This window comes from Arachis duranensis, chromosome 3 (genome assembly GCF_000817695.3).
Source record: "Arachis duranensis cultivar V14167 chromosome 3, aradu.V14167.gnm2.J7QH, whole genome shotgun sequence".
Taxonomy (NCBI): Eukaryota; Viridiplantae; Streptophyta; class Magnoliopsida; order Fabales; family Fabaceae; genus Arachis; species Arachis duranensis.
The window spans coordinates 91,502,657-91,512,434 of record NC_029774.3 but is presented as its reverse complement, the minus strand read 5'-3'; the positions used below and the strand labels follow the sequence as shown (position 1 = coordinate 91,512,434).

Below are 9,778 nucleotides of genomic sequence, written 5' to 3'. Positions count from 1 at the left end.
AGCAAGCAAAGCCTACATCATCACTCAAAGGCACATGGATCAATTAAATTAGGATTTTCATTTTTGTAATTTGTTTTAATTTCATTTTCATTTTTCATTTAGTAAAGCCTATATAAAGGCATCAATTGGAGCTGAATAGGGAGGCCAGCTCCATTAGGGAGTAGTAGATAGCTCTCTCTTTTAATTTTCCTTTCTACTTAAATTTTGGATCAAGAATTGAAGGAATTCTGTTTCAATTCTCCATCTGAAATTCATTTGTGTTCTTCTGCATAATTGAGGAAATTGAGAAATTGGATCTGAAGTTTCTTTTACTGCTTTCATCTTCCTTTTCTTCTGCAAGTTGTCTTCTACTTTGATCAAGGAAGGAATTGAGATCTAGACTTGTTTTCTAGTCTCTTTGATTTCCTGAGATCTTCATTTTAATTTCATTTTTCTTTCTGAACTTTATAATTCCTGCAAATTTACATTCTGTTGGCTACAGTTTCATCCAATATCCCTTAAATGTTAGCTTGACTAAACTAATCACCCACTAAAGTTGCTTGATCCATCAATCCCTGTGGGATCGACCTCACTCTAAGTGAGTTATTACTACTTGATGCGACCCGGTATACTTGCCGGTTGGATTTGTGTGTTGGAAATTCGTTTTTCCACAAAAACACCATCATCCATCTTTTCTAGCTGATCTGCATTAAAGAAAAGGTTTTCCTTTTGTTGATAACTTGATTTTTCTGGACTGGAATCATCTTTTTGACATCAAAAAGCCTGTTTATCCCTTGTTGGTCAAAGAATTTTATGCTAATATGACTTATCATGAAGGCACTGCTCACTCATATGTAAAGGGCTAAGATATAGTTTTAAACAATGAAACTATCAGTGATGCTTTGAAATATACTGATGTTGGCCCTAGTGCTTACACTTCAGTTAAGTGGGATGAAGGAGTTGGTGTTTCATACAATGATGCCCTGGCTAGTATCTGTGAACATGTCTCCTTAATTGATGGCATTACACCCACTCACAAAGCCCTAGGATATGAACGTGCTCAGTTGCACCGAATGGTCAACCACATCATACTTCCTTAAAGTGGTTCATATCAAAGGGTTTCATACACTGACACTCTTGTTTTATATGCCATTCTCACCAAAACTGAACTTTCATTTGCATATTTGATGGTTAGATACATGTTTGATTCTGTTAGGAATGAAAAAGACAAAGCACTTCCTTATGGCATGTTTCTAACTTGTATTTTTGAGTATTTTGGCATTGACTTGAGCAATGAGAAATATGAAAATAGACATTCATATCTAAAGGGAGGTGGTTCAGTGAAATAGCAAAAGGGACCAACTCGATCTGAGAGACTGGTTCTAGATGATGATGATGAAGAATACATCCCAGATGACTCTCCTCCTCCTTCCACTGAGGGTACTTCCATTTCCACTGGGAAGAAATCTGCTCTGCTGAATGTGGTCAAGGATGTTGCTCAAGAGTTTGTTTCCCAATCAAATCACTTAATTGCCATGAGCAAGGAACAAAGGAAGCTAGCTAGCAAGCATGAGAACTTCCTGAAGAAATCAAGAGATAGGGTGGCTGTGCTCATGACCTTCATTAATAACCTTAATAATGATGAAGACATTGTCACTGATGTTGAAGAGGAAGCTGCTTCGGAGGGGATGGTTCTGATGCCTAGAATTTGTCTCATTAAAACTAGTGATGCTGCTCTGTTTTCTGTCTCATAAACTCTGTTTTCTTTTGCTTCTGTTGGACTTATTTTTGTTGTCTTGGATGACTGTAAAAACTTTGAATGCTGCTGCACTTTTGGTAGTTTAGTTAGTAATTTGGACTGTGCACTGACCTTTCTTGCAGGGTTTATAGTGATGTTTTTGTGGGTCTTGCTTATTATCAACCCTTGATGACAAAAGGGGGAGTAATAGAAGAAATAGTTGGAATGCTATTCTGACTAAAGTTGCCTTTGATTACTGTTTTTGTGGACTTTGTTTGACTGCTGCAGATTTTAATAAGCTTGATTTGCAAATGTTTGCAAATATTGTGAACTGTTGTGAATGAGGTTGGAAACTTGCTTTATGATATGTTGCTATCTTGACCCTGACCCTGATGTGTTAAAGCTCTATTTTGGCCATTAAAACTATCACTGTTTGCTACATTTTTGGTTGGTACATAGCATCTGTTTGGTTCCATATAAGCATATGTAAATAGGAAAGAAGAGAAGAGCATAAATACAGGGGGAGCAAATTTTGAAAAGGAAAGGGGGAGCAACATAAAAGCAAATGACAAAAATCAAAGGGAGTTTCTAAACTTTACTCAAACTCATTTCTTTTTCTTATTGCTTAAATCATGTTTGTCATCAAGGGGGAGATTGTTGAGTTAAGAAATTAACTAAATTAATTAGTGATGACAAACATTATTTTTGGGCAAATAAATGATTAGTGTTGATTAATTATAATTTCATATTACTAATTATTTATAAAACTGCTGCAGGCCAAAATCTGATTTACAGCCCAAATGGAATGGAAAATAAAACAAGGCTAATGGGTTAATGAAATAAACAAAGCCCAAAAAGGAATCAAAGCTGAAAAATCAAAACCGGCCAAGCTAATGGATACATGATCCAAGCCTGTGTCCATCAATTCAAGTTAATCCCACCAAGCTTCTCATACAAGATTGAAGCCTTCATTCCCTCTCACTTGCTTTTACCAAAGCAACATTCCTCTCTATGTGGTCTAAGTCAAATCAGTTTCAGAAAAGTAAGAAAGAGAAAGAGAGAAAGAGCTTCTTCACCAAGATAGTCACCAAAGAAGCAAGAAAGAGAAACTAAACTTGAAAGGCAGAAGTCATCTCAACAAATCCAAACCAAATCAAGCTTAGGTTATAGGTAAATCTTTTCCTCATACATGCAACTCGGTCTCATCTCTTCTTCCCAACTCTCTGCTCTATCTGAAAATGGCATTCAAGGGAAATTTGTTTTCTGCCCTATTCTACTTCACATCTACGGTCACAAGTGATACTTGGGGACCAAGTAGTTTTTCAATGGCTAAGATCAAGTTGACCATGAGAAGATTTCTATGGTTACTGCTTTGTGGCTTTCGGTCAAGATGAGGAAGTCAGAGGGAAAGCTTCTACTCTGGGGATTAAGGTAAAAAAAAGTGAATCTGTGGGTTGGTGAAGCTCAAGGCTCAAGTTGTTGACCTTGGAAGAAGAACCAAGCAACATGCAAGGAGATAAAAAGAAGCTTGCTGTTCATTAAGGAAGTAAGGAAAGAAAACCAGAGAGTGAGAACAGTGTTCTGTTAAGAAGTTCCTCTACTTGGATAATGCTTTCTTTCAAAGAAGCATTCGGCCAATACTGAAGAACTGCATCTGAGGTTTGCGAATCTGGTTTTGCACATAGCTAATAGGCTGCTGATGAAGTCAATCTCCTTCATGTTTTACTGATTGTAATGTACTTTTCTAAGTTTATCTTTCTGTAATTTCTTGTGAGAAAAGGCATTGTGAGAAAGCTCAAGTAAAAGCCATGAGTGGAAAAAGGTTGAGTGATACACTTGAGAGAAAAGCCTAGAGTTATTTTCTGATTTCTTTAGGTATGTTTATGTCTTGTATCTTGTACCTGTGAGGTACCCCTTTCTTAGTTGGGTTAGCACTAAGAGTGAATAGTTAGGTATTAGCATAGCCAATGTCAAGTTAGGTTAGAACTTGAGTGTGAAAGGATTGTGTCAATCCTGTGAAATTGGTGTATGTAATACTGTTAACTATAGTGAAATTCTTCCATAGTTGTGGAGGAGACTGGATGTAGGTTGCATAGCACAAGGCAACCGAACCAGGATACATGCTGGTGTTAGCTTTTTCTTCTCTGCCATGTTCTGTTTTCTGATATTCATGAGACAAAAATAAATTGTCTCATAAATTTCCGCTGCTGAGTTCAAACAGAATCATAATTGTAATTTTGTCTAAAAAGGGTCATAACAGCAACTAAAAAGAAGGCATAGATTCAACCCCCTTCTCTAAGCCTACCACAACCTTCAATTTCAAATATGGGTCTTTAATGAAACCTTCTATGGCTTTAAAGAGGATCTCACATTTTGAATTTTCAATAGCACAAACACAATAGTAAAAATTCTCAAAAAAAAAAAAATTGTTACAACGTAGTAATGCAATTATCATCCATCATAAACAATTTAACAAGCAAGCAAATGTCAAAAATATAAAATTAATGATGGTGCACAACAAGCATGAGATGTGCAATTTCTGTTGGCAGCTTGAAGAAACTCCAAAGTTAGTTCATATCAAACTGCTATAGGATATTTTCCTAGTCAGCTACACCAAATGCAACTAATATGAATTCTCAAGTCACCATCTACATATACTGCTTGAACACATACCTGCCATTAAAATGTAACTACACAATTTGGTCAAACTGGTGGAGCAGGAGCAATCTTTCTAGTACTGAAGAAAATAGCAAAAGGCTGCTAGCATTGTTACCAAAAACAATTTATGTATAGCTTCTGCAAAAAAATCATTTTGAAGAGCATTTTAAATGTAATTTTATATTAAAGGGCTTCTGGGGTTGCTTTACAAAGAATCCACATTTACTTGCGAATTTGGCGAAAGGCATATGTGAAAAATGGATACTAACTTGTTAAATTTTTAATAAAAGGCTATCTCGCAATGCTAGGTAAATTTACAATATATATTAGAAGAGAGAAAATGGATTGCACTCACCTCCTGAAAAACTCAGTAACATATCGTATCACGAACCACATTAATACAATAAGCAAAATATCTGAAAAAATTTAGGAACATATACAAGCAGTACCACAACAGACAAGATTGCACATGAATTCAAGGCACTCAACTTTGCCTTGTTTGTCGAATAATGTTCTGAAATAACTTTTGGAAAGAAAAAAAATTATCTAAACTAAAATGATCCAAAATGGTAAAGTATCTCCAATATGGTTTTATTTATCTTTCCTTGGCACAAAAGATACACATTTCCCGCACATAAATATCTAGAAATGATCTGAGTTTTAATCAGTTAAAAAAAGAAAAAGAAAATGTAAATGAGGTAAAAGCCATGTAAAAGAGACTGCAATAGAGGATACTCAAAGTACAGCGTTCCCACCAATCCAACATATAAAGCCCAAAAGTAACATTGTAGAGGAAGATCTTGCGCTGAATCCAATTCATTTCACCCATGGCTGCAAAAAAGATAACAGTAAATTTGTTCAGAATCAGGTACTCAACAACAATAAAACTTATTTTAAAATACTTTTCAGTATATATCATGCTCAACAGAGCAAAGAAGTGCCTCACTGAGTCCAACTTAATATGCCCAACAAGGTTTTCAGGGGCGAGCTCCTACACAACCACGATAAAGAGTTGCAAGAACGTAAAAATGTAGCTAAGAACGGAAGTTCCTATTAGAATGTACAATATTTTATTATACAAATACATACATGCGCAAATGAGTGACAATTAACACAATTATACTTGTATTGACAATGGATAATGTCATAATTCACAAATTAGATGAGTTTGGTTGCGTGATTTTAATAAATAGATGGCATGCAATCATCAAACGAGCAAACAAATCAATCCAGACCGACAACCAATGGGTACGGGTAGCAGTGGACTAGATCGGGCAACATGAAATTTGCAGGTAAAATATTAGAGCTTTCATGAATGTATATGTTAAGACAGTAAAATTCAAATCAAAGAAGAAATAAGAGAGCATATGAATCAAGACGGAGGCAATTGAGAGAGAGGGGAATGGATATTGAAGTGAATACCTTTGGCTTGTGGATCCAGATAAAAATGGAGGGGAAGAGAGAAGAGAGACAAGATAACCTAAGAAGACAAACTATGTATCAAGTAATGAAACCTGGGGGCTACCAACATCACTTTTCACTTAGGCCTTAGCCATATCAAAATTATAAAAATAACCATGTCTCGGGGCTACTAACATCACTTTTTACTTGGCCATATCAAAATTACAAAAATAACCATGTCTTAATTTTCTTATTACTAACGAATCTGTCTTCGTAAATCATGTTAAATTGTTGATCTCTTCAATTCAATTCAATAAACTCCGAACGTCACGTTTTTAAGCTAATCACCAATCAGCTATATAATAAGCTTTTAGCTTGGGCCACCCTACAAGCTCAAAATTCATATTCAATTCTTATTAGTAAAAATAAAAACTAACTTTTTTGGTAGACAAAGGGGTCAAAGGCCCAACAAGTAATTACCACATACAACTAGCACAAGTATTGGGCCAAGTTAATCATAAGAAGATATCTTGGACTCAGTCCCTGTTTCTTTCAAAGCCCTTGCTCAAGCCCAAATATGTACCCATACCACTTCATTCCAAAATTATTGACCAAAAATTAAGAAATGTATTTTGTAGCTAGATTGAGTACTAGTTTAGATTGGATTGTTTTAGTGAAAAAAGTACCTTTTTTTCTAAATAAAATAATTTTATTCAATTTAAAATCTATTTGGATAGATTTTTTAAAAAATTATTTTTATTAAAAAAATAAATTATTTATTTTTTCTAAAAGTTAGCAATACTTTACTTTTAGAAAAAGCAAAAGCAAAAGACGTTATTAATATTTAAAAACTCTTTTTAAACATTCTATTCAAATGTAAAATAATTTTTGTTTGTTAAAAAAAATTCTTTTTAAAAAATAAAAAAAATAAGTACTTTTTCAAAATCAAATCCAAAAATCGTCCAACATATAACTTAATACTATAGTGGTAAAAAAAAACCTAATGCTATAACCGTGGTTAGATGCTTGTACTAAACTACTAATTACATATCTCATGCTTTTGAAATGACCACATCCATGTTTTAGAGCGGTTGAATTCAGTTGTGGATGTGACCGTTGTACGTAAATATGTAGTGTGAGTGAGTGTTTGAATATAAAAAGAAAAAAAAAAGGTTCTAATACTATGACTAATACCCAAAAGAAAAAACATAACCAAATGTATACGTAGTTATGTACCAAAAGAAATAAAGCTTCTTTACCAAAATAAATAAATAAATAAATAGAAGTATAAAAATAGAATAACAATGATTACATGCATAGATCCAGATTTCATGTTATATCTTCAATGGTGAAAATATGCTATGTACGTCAAAATCTTATTCTTTATTTAAATAACTTACCATTTGTATCTATAAAAGATACAAACATTGATAAATGTATCCATACAAAAATAAAATGATAATTGTACCTATAGAAAATAGTTTTTGTATGTCAAGAATACTTTAACGGACTAATTGTATAACCAACGTCTGAGTACTCTTGACACACGGAAATCATCTTCCGTAATTATAATTGTCGTTTTATTCTTATATGGGTACATTTGTCAACATCTATATTATTATCTTTATTTTTAAACAAATATGTATACTTACAAGCCTATTAAGAATATATATAGTAAGTAAATTTCATATAAGAATATTACCATAGTAGTAGAGTTTAGTAAAAAGAATAATGCATCGATAACTAAAGTTCATAATCACCAATCCGACACACAAATTACAATCCTGAAAAAAATCCAAACATGTACAATCCAAGCCAGGTACTGACCTATAATCAATAAAAGATATCTGGTGCGAATTTTCGGAATATCCACAACTAAATTGACAAGTACATCGGGTCGTACCAAGTAATATTTCAGGTGAGTGAGGGTCGATCACATGAGAATTGATGGACTGAACAATAATGATCGAATAACTCACTTAGTCAGGCAAGTTGAAAGTGATATTTTTGGGGTTTAAAATGATTAACCAGTAATTCAGAAAATAGAAAAGGCAAATAATAGAGTTGGTGTAAAATTAATGAGAGAAAACAGTTAATGTATTGGAGATGTTTACTTTTTCAGATTAAGTTTTCTTACCAACTATTTTAATCATGCAAGATTCATTTCATGGCAAACTGTAATTGGCTAAACCCTAATCTCTTAGTGATTTAGTCTCCTCTAACCTTCATCGACCGCCATTCTCTTGGTCACTTGATTCCGATTAGAGGGTTAAGTTCAAATCTAGTTTATGGTCACAAAAACCCTACTTACCCAAAACCAAACGGATTATATGTCACGTATCCAGATTAGTTCAAGTAATTAGCAATTTAGGAGGAATTTACTTTCAAGCTGTGTTCAGGTGAGAAACCTCTTCCAAGAATCACAAGATCGCATTTAGAATAAGGGCTCCTAACCTTAACCAAAGAGGTTTACTGGCTCATGACTTACAAAGAAAACAAGGGTTCTAAAAAGTGCGGAAGTGAGAAGATCCCCTAAAGGGTGAATCTTTTTCCTTTTATATCTAACTGTTTATACCCTGACCCGAGAAATAGGTCTGGGCCGACAAAGAGTAAATGGGCTGACCTTCGAGGAGAGCCCTCCTACCTCCCCCGACCTCTTCTAAAGAGGTCGGTTATCAACCAATAGGTCCGAAAAAGCCCAATACAGCAAGGTCCCGCCCACTAAAAGGCGGTTACCAAAAAGATATAAGATCCTATAAATGGATACAAGATAAGATAAAGATCCTCTCCCCCAAAAGATCACCAATTCTACTATAAATACAATAGAGCTCCTAGGTATAATACATACTCTGATTCTACAAAAACCTGCTGAAGCCCATGCTAACTTAAGCATCGAGTCTCTAACAAGTACCACCACCCAACCCCTCACAAGGAGCTCAGATAGGCAGTACCTCAACACCAAACAGGTTGGACATCGACACTCGAAGAGTGTAACACCCTAACTTTTAACACATCATGATTGTACTAAAAGTTCAGGCGTTACTTACCTCTAAACCTTTTTATTCTATATTATTTTTATTTAATATTGAGCCTTCGCGAATACGAACCGAAACTTTCACCAAGAAAACAAAGAGTCGGCACTTTAAATCATTTAATCACAAAATTATATATATATCCACGTAGCATTATGTACATGGACTTACTCAAAGATCCTCAAATACAATTTCTACCCCTCTAAAAACTAAAACAATAAATGACGATGAAAAAATAAAATCTAACAACTCAACTTGTAAACAGAATCTTCTATGCTCTTGTAGTTCCGCACTAAGCCTTCGCACCTGTAGCTAAAAGGGGTGGAGATAGGGGATAAGAACTGGGGAGTTCTTAGTAAGGTCAGGGTTAGAAGTTAAGTTCGTTTCATTATGTTCACAATCAATAACAACAGTCAACAAAGTATAATCCAACTCAGCAATTACAAAACATAGAATCCAGTCACAAGCACACACAATCATAGAAAACACAATAACAAACAAATATGCGCAAACAAGTATGATGCATGTCTATCCCTAGTGCAGGTAATGAGCTCATCTGTCGGTTTCGTCCCGCTCCTGACGTAACTCAACAACCTTTGTCTGAGTTTGGTTTCCAGTGCCATAACCTCTTTAAGCAACCTCTGACTTACAGGTGCGACTCTCTTGAGCCGATGTATGCAAACATAACCTCCGTAAGCAACCTCAGTCTTACAGGTGAGGCTCTCTAGCCAATTTATGTATCGATAACCTCTGTAAGCAACCTCTGTCTTACAGGTGCGACCATCCCCTGGATTGGCCGATGTATCTCTGGAAAGTAAATCTCAGTAGACTCACTACCATATCTCTGCTTATCTTCAGCAGGTACACAATCATCCCAACTCGTTCTCAGTGCCAAACAATATCTCTACTTATTTTCTTTTCTTTTTGTTCTTTCTTTCGTTTCTTTTATTCCTGCTCTCTACTCTCCTGT

The 9,778-nt window shown here is 34.8% G+C and overlaps 1 long non-coding RNA gene across 1 annotated transcript; it reads right to left on the bottom strand.

Annotated features, from left to right (window-relative positions):
- Positions 1-4,122: 4,122 nt before the first annotated feature.
- On the bottom strand, positions 4,123-5,920 carry LOC107479729 (uncharacterized). Its single transcript, XR_001590270.3, has 4 exons — positions 5,798-5,920; positions 5,111-5,206; positions 4,731-4,791; positions 4,123-4,390 (listed from the first exon to the last, which is right to left on the bottom strand). It is a non-coding gene; the product is annotated as an uncharacterized LOC107479729 (long non-coding RNA).
- Positions 5,921-9,778: the final 3,858 nt, after the last annotated feature.